Raw genomic sequence first — 8,914 nt, forward strand, 5'->3', positions numbered from 1 at the left:
CTTTTCTCATCCAGGGCAAAAGGGCAGGTGCTTGAGCACCACTAGGGGTCTATCTGTGCACGTGCCTGTTCCTAAACAACTTCCCATGTTGGCTGCCTTTATATAAAGTGCACCTAAATGTTGATATACATGCTTTTCTGGGGGGGATAACATGTTCCAATGCTGAAGAGCAGGACACAAAGCCAGGAAATCCTGTTTGGATTTCAAAAGTAAAGAAAGAAACTTTAGTGTATAGGAGAACAAAAACCTAAACCATTAAACATGAAGACTCACCTGAAGAAAACCTTAAACAACATGTTGAACAAGACAAAACAGCAGCAACACAATTCAGATAAAACTGGTCAAAAACAGCAATCTAGTGACTGCTGTTGAGAGAAGATGTGTGCTGTAACTCATCTGAGGCTGCAGCTGACTTTATATTGGTGCTCTACCTGCTCTACTTACACTCATAAACCTCACCTGGGACCCAGTCAGATCGTGCTGCATTCAATTCAGCTCTGAAAATGAACACTTCTGACATCCCATTTAAAAAGGTTTGTTGCAACGTGAGGAATGAACATGGGATGTTTTAAAGAAGGTGAATTCCGCTTGGTCAGATACGGTGTTAAACATCTGGACCAAAGTCCTGCAGATCACTGTGGGCCCCTAATCTCTGGCTGGGGAGTGACAGAGATTTGGTCTGAAGGACTCCAGGTTATAGCTCTGCAGCTCTCTCATCCATCCAGGATCTAGAAGCATGGATGTGTTTGGAACATAGCAGAGGGTGGATTCTTACTAAAGTCACGCTAACTGCCTTTTGCGCACTCTGAGATGTTTAAAGCTCAGATTAATATCTGAGATGAGATGTAGAAACGTGAGACAACATGATGCAGAGCTGCTCTTTTATTAAGTGATATGGAGGAGATCTTAGATTTATTTCAGATGAAGTTGATTAAACAGGACATAACGGAGGTTAAATGTTTAAAGCACCTTGTGCCATCATTTTGTTCATATCTGGAAGTGTTTCTCAAATTTGTCTTGACGATTTCTGTGGATTTCCATCATTCCTCCTGAAAACTTGTTGCCTTGTGAGAACCACAGACTCCCACAGACTCCCTGTGACACAGCAAACTTCCAACATGGGAAATGTGACATTTGAGCACTTTATAGTCTGTAGGCGACTGTTTTCTGTTCTTTGTACTGTGGAGGCTTTAGCAGCCATCAGTGAGGTGGAACTGTACTGAAAATACACTGAAGTTAAAGTTCCATTTTTAACTCATTTAAAGGGAAAATGCGTCTATTTGAATAATGCTCTTTTTTAATATGGGTCTAAGTTTCTGAGTCTTTTTTACTGTAAAATGTTGACTGTCACACCTGAACTTCATATTTATGAAAATGAGAATATTTAAATGCCCAGGTTGTTTTAATTCTGAACACTAACATTTGTTTAGTAGTTCACATCATCTGTCCTCATAATTACTTTCATTAAATCCAACAAAGACCAGACTTTATCATGTTCATATTTAAATTGCAACCTGCAGGTTAACAATGTGAGTGACTTAAAGTGTGGAAACAAGTCCACAGAAGTTTTTCTTTTAATTATGTCAATATATGTCGACTATTTGCAAGTAGTGCCCACAGGCAGTGTCCTTGCTGCAGGGACGACCAGGTAAGACATCTGATTCTCAGATGGACCATTGAGCATTGAGAACATTGAGCCTATAAATTTTGTTGCCAAGCCACTTCACTAAAAGTTGCTGCCACATTTGTATTTGTGTAGCACAAGCTTCATTACAAGTATTCAGAGTACAAGACCTTTGCAACCACAGATAATATGATGAAGCCATCCTCGGTCATGGAGTTGCAGAAACTACTGTCCAGGTTTCACATGGCCCCAGCATCTGATGGGTCTGCCCTTACCCAGAGCTGTAGGGTGAGGACTGCTACAGAGTGGAAAGGTTTCCCCCTCAGCACAATATGCAGCAGTGGAATCTTCTGATGAGCTCAAGGCCACACCTTTACCCACTGCTGTCAGAGAGCTGCAGTTGGCTTTTCAGCCATTTTTAGTTGGGAATGCATTCCAAGCTGAAGCCGTCAAGACCTTCACAAGCTCACCTTTGATCAGATACTGTCCTTAAGTTAATGCCAACACCTTATTTATAGGATTACGTCATGTCAACCTGTCAGGCCCTCAACTATCCCCTCCAACCCACAACTGGATGACCCAGAGACAGCGAGGAGCCATTTGATGGAGCAACGAGGTATTCAAGTTAAAGCCATTTATTCAAGCGGTAGCAGCAGCGATGCCTCTAGAATATGCAGATCTGCAAGACAAAGAAAGTCAGTCACCTACCAGCAGCTACAGAGAGCACACATGCAGAGTAAAGTGAGCCTCACCAGAAAGATCCTCAGAAGCCGCTCTGAACTTGAACCTTGTGCTGAGATGTTTTGCCGTGGTCTGGCTCAGATTCTGTTGGGGTGTAGCGGAACTGGGTGAACAGCACACGCTTCTTGTTGTAGCGGGACCGAGATTTGTAAGCGTAGACTTGATCCTCGTCGGTCACAGGAGTGAAGACTGGCTCGTCCTCGCCGCTGGTGTCAGATGAAAGGCTCCAGCTCCCATCTTCAAACTGGTAATTGCTGCCAGGAGCTCCAGAACCACTGGTTCCAGTTTGTTTCTGATACATTGGCTTAGATAGATCTTGTCCATAAACTGAATACATGGGTGAGGAAACAGAGAATTAAGATCAGCCTTCCATTTACACCCCGAGTCAATTTAAACTGCTTTTAGTTGCTGAGCTTTGATTGGGATCAGCTTACCGCTTTGTGCAGGAATGCAGGCGATGCTTCCAATCAGCACACAAGAAATCCACAAAACCCTGCAGAAACAGGGACATCTCACATGAAGTTCTGAGTACATTTAGAGACCAGTGGGGTCCGACCACCACCTCCCCTTAACATGCCCAGTTCTGTTGAGCTTAACTGTATAAACATAGTGTAATGCTGCGACCAAATGAGGTTCTGCTTGCCTCAGACATTTAAGGCAGCAGAGGTTCAGTGCCACCACTTAGAAGCACTGGGATAGACTAGAAGTTACTCACCTCATTCTGCTGCAATATAATTAAAACTTGGCTGGGACCTGCTCCTGCCAAACTGCACTAACACAAAGTTCAGAGCCCTGTGACACTAACCTGAAGCTGCAGGAGCTGCTTTCATATGATCCTCAGTGCAGAGGGAACTGATTGCTCAGCGGTAACAGCTGCTGCTGAAAGGTGCAAGGCTGCAGTTAACTGGCAACAATGGACTCACATAGTTGTCCACGAGTTGACACATAGGCTGCGGCTACACGGAAACGTTTTTCACTGTAAACGATACTTTTTCTTATCGTTTCGCTGTCGCAGCCACACGGAGCCGGCGTTCCCACTACCCCAAAACGATAGATTTTGAGAACGGGTTCCAGAGTGGGAAAGTTTGAAAACGGCCTCGTTTCGTTTCCATTGTTACAGCTAAAACGTTTTTGCGTCAGTCAAACATTGACGCTGTGAGCCAATTTTAACACTTCTCTATTGTCTCACAGCGTGGCGTGTGTACTGCATCGTTTCATCGTTTTCATCCGTTTTCGTCTGGACCTGAGTCTTTACAGCAGCGTGTTGCCATGTGGTCGCAAGAATTTTCGTACCCGTTTTCAAAAAAACCTCGTTTCGTTTTCGTGTAGCCGTAGTCATAGTCTTAGGCCACATTTACACATAGCCGGGTATTTAGAGAAACGATTGCAAGCCAATCAAAATCCTCAGAGGACTTTCCTCATGTGAAGGAGGAGATGACGCGAGCAAATATCACAACAAAACTGAAGACAATAAGAGGGAAATATAGACAGTCAGTGCATCAAGGCCGGATTAACTATATGGGCCTGCGGCACAGTGCCCAGGGGCACCAACCATTCACAGCCAGTGGGGGGGCACCACACGACAAACTTTAAAAATATTTTTTTCATGAATGTTTGTACTTAAAATGGTTACACTTGACACTTGACATAAATATTCATATAAAATTCATTATTAAAACTAATGTGATAAGAACAGCAACGATATATCATAATTCTGAGCAATAGTGGCCTAATGTGAACATTAAGCCCCCTCCCTCAACCTGTCAGTTGAGCCAGTCCACCTGTGGTGAAATGCATCATGTTTTTTAAAAAACGCGGTAAAAAAAAAAAAAAATGGATATACATCAATTGAGTGGTTGTCTGAATAGAAAAGTTTAGCGTCAATTAAAAATGTTCCAGTGTTAGATCGTTTCTTTATAAAAAACATCGACAACCAGCTGGCTATTGCTAACGGTCCCACCATCTACCACAACCGGGCGGCTAAATATGCAGCATCAGCACGGCACGACGGTAAGAAAACCAGGTTTCTTACAAATGATCTTATCCAATGCCAGCTGCCGAACAAACAGTCAGTGTCTTGAGATTGGCTAATCTATTCCCCTTCAACCGGCATGTTGTATTTTTTGTTCGTGTAAATGTCTGGCCGGGCAGCAAAATGCTTTCACCGAGGGGTACAGTGACTGGAAACACCCGGACAGAGTCACAGCCCATGAAAAGAGCGCAAGCCACCGCGAGTGTCTGCTCGCACTTCTCAGGTCACGGAATGCGGTACGGTTGATGTTGTTCTCAGACAACAAAAAGAGGATGCGGCAAAGTATTGGAGAGAGGTGTTGCGACGCATTATGGCCGTGATGAACAGGGTGCTTGCGCAAGTCTTGCAAGTCTTAATAAGTATGGAATTTTGAAGCACTGTTTTCCAGACCTTGAAAAGTCTTGGATTTTGTGTGAAAGTCTTAATAAAGTATGGAAAATAAATGTATGTTAGAATTTTACAGTATGCTCAAAGGCATTGTGAAATGAGAAATAGGAAGGTAGGCTATAAAACTATAATTTTACTAACTGGTCACTTACTGTATTAGCCTAATGGAATGAGATGTGAGTGAAGAGACTGAATTCTACATACATTCATCCATCCATTTATTTTTTTAATATATAGTTTTTGTGACACTTGTTTGATGTGAAATTCATGTACTTGTGATTTTCATGTTTTGAAACATTTTCATCAGTAAAAGCATAATTTACTGTGAATAATGCATTTGTTCATTGAATACTTATTAGAGATGAACATCTCTAATAAACACAGTTGGTACAATCTCAACCAATGAAGTAGGCAGTAGGCACACAAGTTACAAGTACATAAAGTTAAGGTCTTGGGGAAAAAAAGTCTCAGTTTTAAAAAAGTCTGGAAAAAGTCTGGAATTTGTTTTGGAAAAAGAGCAAGCACCCTGATTAAGTTTTTAAGTGTGCGTGGTTTGGCATTCTGGGGAGACCACTTATGGTGCTCTGGGACGGCTGTGGCAATGACGTCCCCCTGGATAATAGGAGTGTTGTTAGTGCTGCATAGGTGGATGCTCTTTGAATTGATAATATATTTCAATATAGACAAATGCTCTTTGAATTGATACACATTTTGAATCTGTACATTTTAATATATGGATGCTGTTTGGATTGATATTGAATTGATTGGTTTTAAATGGAGATATTTGTATAATCCTACATACTGTACATAGATGGATGCTGCTGCTTTAATTGTTACTGATTTTGAATGAATACGTTTGAAAATGTAGCCTAGGGGCACTTGAGGTTTAGTGCCCAGGGGCACCACATTGACTTAATACGGCCCTGAGTGCATACTGGACGCAGGAGCGGCCACGGAAGAGTGGTGCTCCTCTATTTTGAACTGTGCGAGCAGGTTTGGGGTGGCAAATGCAATAAGGCCAGAATCATTTGCACAAACGTAAAAATTAGGAGAACTTTAACATCATCCATGATAATCCTGATCAGTAGCCAAACAAACTGCAAACATAAGGCGCTCGCATGACGTTAAGCATTTTCTGGCACATAATGTGACGTTTAAGAACCTAAAACGCCGTTTCTCCCAGTTGACACATAACCAGCGTTATCAGAAATCTCCACTTTGGCCGGAGGTTTTAGAAATAATCATTTTCTGTGATAAAAACGGGGTTTTGGTGTAAATGAGAGGCCAAACCGCAGGAAAATATCTGCGTCTTCCTATCGTGTAAACGGGGCCTCAGGCCTTAGGTCATGCGTAGATTTCAAAGCAAACCAGAAATACAAGGCCAAAATACCAGAAAAGGGCTCATCCGGCATTTGAACCCGGGACCTCTAGCGCTCTAAGCGAGAATCATACCCCTAGTCCAAAGAGCCAAGGTTTGCAACTTTAGACGTCATACAAGGGCCCGGGGCCACAGATAGTAAAACGATACCCTCGGAAGGTGCGTTCGATCATCGAATAGAAACATCCTACAACTTTCAGTTCAGCTCACTCAATGTCAGTGTTTCTTCCTCTTTTTTTTTATTTCAAATTTCTCTTTTTCTAACGTGGAGATTAGTTGCCAAAAGTATGTGTAAATGAATCTGTAACACTACAAATCCCTGCTGTGAGTGTAAACTTGTGGAGGGTCAACGTAAACTCCAAGTAAAAGCTGGGATAACGGTTTGTCTAGCTAAAAAGTGCATTGTAAAAAAAAAGATGAGTTGTCAGTGGCTCGAATGTTAGGGCATGTTCAGTCTATGTCCTCAATAATTTCACTCATGTTGAGTGAAGGGAGAGCCAACTGCTACAGCTCCAAACAATATAGTAAGACAGGACATTTTTGCAATTTTTATCAGCACTCTTAATTAACAATTTGGGGCAGCAAAGAGAGACACATTTGAGATCAAGGAAGGTACCCAAAGTTAACCATCAAGCTTTCCGTATAGGTTTCTTAAAGTAGGAGTGCTCGTCTGGGATTCGAACCCGGAACCTCTCGCACCCAAAGCGAGAATCATACCTCTAGACCAACGAAAAGGTGGTCTTTTAGCGTTTCGTGAGAGCATGCGAACAGCTGACGTAGCCATGGAATCCTGGGAATTTGTGATTGCTTTCTTTCTTCTTTAACTTTTCTAGAGCAATGAGCCTATATTGTTTGGAGTTGGCTCTCCCTTCCCTCAGCATGAGTGAAGTTATTAGGCACATACACTGAACAGCCCACAAAAACTCCGGAGACCAATGAGTCAATACTCACCACCAGGTTCCACCAATTCACATCACATTTTATGAAGAAGCCCAACTTTAAGACAGAACAGGCCTATATCTCCATTTCTCTACCATTGACTTGAAGCGTTTCAATCTGGATTTATAGAACAAATACCAAAAATGCTTTAGATAATACTGCAGAGGGTGTGCTTACATGATACAGGTATTTATGCGTGGATCTGTCTTTCAAATTCCAGATAAGAAATTCATTTAAGAAGGACTCCAAGCAACTTCAGAATGAGTGATGGAGGTTTGAGCTGTATTTCCTTATTTGTGGCTTTGATTCCAAATGCATTCAATGTTATAGTCATTGATTCAATCATTCTCTGATTTCACAGCAAAGCAGAGACACAAGGCCAGCAGACCAGGGAAGGGCTCGTCCAGGATTTGAACCTGAGACCTCTCACACCCTAAGCGAGAATCATACCCCTAGACCAACGAGCCAAAAAGAAGCAAAGTGGTTTTTGTGATTTATTTCCGAAATTCACGTGATCGCTGCATAAAACAGAGCTGGATGTCATTCAAATAATCTGTAAATGTGAAAACATTGGATTTAGTCCCAGTTCAATCTTCTGTACCTCAAGAATAGTTTAAGCCATGAGATGAAGTGCCTCCAAGTACAGACTGTTTTGGAAGTCCAGCACTCCTGAAGCACTGCAGTAAACAGTTATGGCACCATGTTGACGTAAATAATAACATCTTAAGGCACTGCTGGGATTTGAACCCAGGATCTCCTGTTTACTAGACAGGCACTTTGACCAATTAAGCCACAGCACCACATGGTTTGGACAACTGATGAAAGAATAAAGAACAGGAACTGGATCCACCTCAGGAAGTGGTTTTTGTGATTCTGTACCTCAAGAAAAGTTAAAGCCATGAGTAGAAGTGCCTCCAATTGGTTCAAAACTTCATCGTATCTTGCAGATATTGTTGGGTTTTCAACTCAGACCCTGGTGTTCATGAGGAAGGCACTTTCACCAGTTACAGCCTGATCTCATGAAGCGGTGTACTTATTACACGCTAAGTCATTTACCCTGTTTTTACAAGGCTTTTTTATGCTTTTACTTATTATTTTACACTTCATATTTTGAGGAAATGACGTCCTACCCTCAGCTTTTACGCTAACTCTGACTATTTCACAGTTTGTATGTTCATTCTGATGTTATGTAGTGTGACAGGAGGAGAACCTCCACCGTACTGTACCCTAACCATTTGACTTGTTATGTGAACGGAGTAAAATTACACTCCGAAAGCATAAAATAGGCATAAATGACACTTTAAAAGCTGTGGGCTATTTATATGCACTTTTATTAAGTGGACCAGTGAGATGCATTTTGTAGTAGAACCCTGATAATAAGCTGTTTTATATGCTAAGTCATAGTTAGCTCTGAAGGACCACAGGCACTGCTGTGATTTGAGCCCAGGATCTCAAGTTTACAAGACAGGCAACTAAGACCAACTAAGCCACAGCACCACATGGTTCATAACACTAATGAAGGAATAAAGAGCAGGAACTGGATCCACCTCAGGAAGTGTTTTTTGTGATTTATTTCCGAAATTCATGTGATCTCTGCATAAAACAGGGCATGATATTATTCAAATTATCTCTATATGTGAAAACATTGGATTAAGTCTCAGTTTAATCTTCTGTACCTCAAGAATATTTAAAGCCATGAGATGAAGTGCCTCCAAGTACAGACTGTTTTGGAAGTCCAGCACTCCTGAAGCTCTGCTGTAAACAGTTATGGCACCATGTTGACGTAAATAATAACATCTTAAGGCGACAGCGC

At 41.9% G+C, this 8,914-nt stretch overlaps 2 non-coding genes across 2 annotated transcripts; both read right to left on the reverse strand.

Annotated features, from left to right (window-relative positions):
* Positions 1-7,496: 7,496 nt before the first annotated feature.
* Positions 7,497-7,568, reverse strand: trnap-agg (transfer RNA proline (anticodon AGG)). The gene has a single exon. It is a non-coding gene; the product is annotated as a tRNA-Pro (tRNA).
* Positions 7,569-7,827: 259 nt separating this feature from the next.
* trnat-agu (transfer RNA threonine (anticodon AGU)) lies at positions 7,828-7,901 on the reverse strand. The gene has a single exon. It is a non-coding gene; the product is annotated as a tRNA-Thr (tRNA).
* Between the last annotated feature and the right edge of the window lie 1,013 nt (positions 7,902-8,914).

This window comes from Odontesthes bonariensis, chromosome 2 (genome assembly GCF_027942865.1).
Source record: "Odontesthes bonariensis isolate fOdoBon6 chromosome 2, fOdoBon6.hap1, whole genome shotgun sequence".
Classification (NCBI taxonomy): domain Eukaryota; kingdom Metazoa; phylum Chordata; class Actinopteri; order Atheriniformes; family Atherinopsidae; genus Odontesthes; species Odontesthes bonariensis.